The 2,468-nt window shown below is 26.5% G+C and overlaps 1 long non-coding RNA gene across 1 annotated transcript; it reads right to left on the reverse strand.

Annotated features, from left to right (window-relative positions):
• On the reverse strand, positions 3-1,622 carry LOC110263626. Its single transcript, XR_002349489.1, has 2 exons — positions 1,035-1,622; positions 3-381 (listed from the first exon to the last, which is right to left on the reverse strand). It is a non-coding gene; the product is annotated as an uncharacterized LOC110263626 (long non-coding RNA).

Genomic DNA, 2,468 nt, shown 5'->3' on the forward strand with positions numbered 1-2,468 from the left:
AATAATATATATATAATTTCTGGTCAAATATATATTAATTATAGCCTAGAGAGGAATATGACATATACATATACTAAGCTGAAGCTGCACCCTTTTCTTTTTCTCTCAAGAATTAAAATTCTGACAATAAAATTTTGACAGATAAGAGACAACAACAACGTTGTTACAGACACATATATCCAAGAAATTGAAGAAGATGATAGATATGTATATAATAACCCTTTCAACATCCTTCATCCCTATACTTCTTTCTTGTTTTTTGAAATGAAAGATACATATTATTGTTAATTAATTTCCATTTCATTGAAGTAGCTTTGCTCCTATCACCAACTCATCAATTCATATGGGACTATATATGTATTTCATCAGCAAGACCGTTACCTGAGAATGATATGAAATATGATAATAATCAGCAAATTAAACTATTTTAAATCCAAAATTCTGTATATATTCTAATTTCTAATTTCATTCTTTAACATCAGATTGATTTTTGTTAGCTAACAAAATTATAATTATTAATTAGATAATAACCTTTATGATAAGATTAATTAATTACATACTTCCATGTAAAGATGAAACTACAATTAAGTTTTTTTTTTTTCACTGAATACTATGAGTTATTAATATGGACTAGACAACAATAAAAATGCTTTCTTTTTTTTTTTAAATAAAAAATGCTAATTTATCAATTACTTTTATTGAACTGAAAACCCTAAATCTGGGTGTGAACACAGAATTAGGGGTAAATTCATTTTAATGAAATGGAATATACAACTGTTTGTTAACAGTGGAAACTAGAAACCAAAAAAGGTCACTTCATCATTATTGCTAGTATTTTCCAGATAACCTTATCAATAATCATCAACATTCCAGCTTCATTCCATGGTATAATTTTGACTGAATCCATTACCATCCAAATTAATAAATCAAATCAGGTATATTTTATATAGATGGTTACAAATATGTATATATCTACAATATTTCATTTTTTAAATTAAAAAAATAAATAAATTATAAAAAAGAAGATGACATACCTGAGATGTGAGCTTCATAAGTTAAGCCTAATAAGTTGCTAGCTAGGGTTAGTTAAAGCATAAAGAATATAATAAAATCCAAAAAATAACAAAAAAAAAATATAATATATATGTATATTGCAGAAATTGAAAAAAGATAGTGAGAAATGGTTACGGGGTGACAGCAAGAGAGTGAGCACATATAGCTTCAAGTATGAAACAACATCATACAAGAAAATACCATGTGTGCTCACTCTCTTCTGTCACCACCCTTTACCGTTAATTAGCGAAGACGAAAACTCAATACCATAATAGTCTCTATCACTTGATGAATAATCACACTAATTAGCCTGATAATTAACTAAAGCATCACTATTGCTTTTGAAAGTGTTTATGAGGGACAAGTAATTAATTAACCCTTAATTATTTCCTCTCTTCTCCCTACCCAAAAACTGTTCCATTACTATGGAAGAATGATTTATATGATGTTGTTGTAATGAAGAGAAAGAAGGGATATGAAGGGGTATTTATACAGAAACTGAAAGAGAAATTTGCTTGCATCATGTATGTGGAAGGAATAATTGTATTGTTGGGGTTTATCTTCTATTGGTCATCCCATATTATTTTAATCATTATAATGAAAGTGAAAACAGAAAATACCATAAAATAAGAGAAAGAAAAAGTGTAGAGACTTTATCTTTAGGGTTTTGTTATCAAGTGGTCCAAAGTTCAAATACACATGTTAAGGTTTGATTTAAAAAAAAAAGATATATTTGCTTTTTTATTTAAAACAATTGTTCGATTTTAAAAGTTAGGTAATATTAGTTAAATTTTCACTAATAACTTGGTTAAGTTAATGAGAGAAAAATCAATGAAAAATATATATAATTTTTGTTTGCTTAATTAAACTTATCTAACATTATTAACATATGTATTCTCAATATGTTTTTTTTTATTATTACTATTTTGTTATTGTTGTCCATAGCCGAATATGTTTCTCTTACATATTTTTTTATCCTATTTAAAAAGTATAAATTAAAAAATCAAATTTTTCAAAAAAATAATTAAAAATTTGAGAGAATTCATTTTTTAAAAAATGTAGGTGGTTCGTAAGCTCTCAAGAATCAAGACACTCGTTCACAACAAAATTCTTGTGTTTTGTTATTTCAAAGTTTTCTACACATCTGATCCCATGCGTCCCATAAGCAACAAGTTCAACTTCTTCAATTCTGATCCTCAGTTTCATTTATTCATTGCTTGTTACCGATGCTTACAATAAATTAAAAATCTATTATAATTTATATCCCCTGCTGTCATAATCGCCATCTTCTCCAACACCCATCTTTATGTGAAGCTTATCTGAAACAAAATGCATTATTTTCTTTTTCATAGGTAATAAATAGTGTGTTCATAATTAAATTTTTTTGGAAACATTTCATAATTATTTATAGGTGT

This window comes from Arachis ipaensis, chromosome B06 (assembly GCF_000816755.2).
Source record: "Arachis ipaensis cultivar K30076 chromosome B06, Araip1.1, whole genome shotgun sequence".
Classification (NCBI taxonomy): Eukaryota; Viridiplantae; Streptophyta; class Magnoliopsida; order Fabales; family Fabaceae; genus Arachis; species Arachis ipaensis.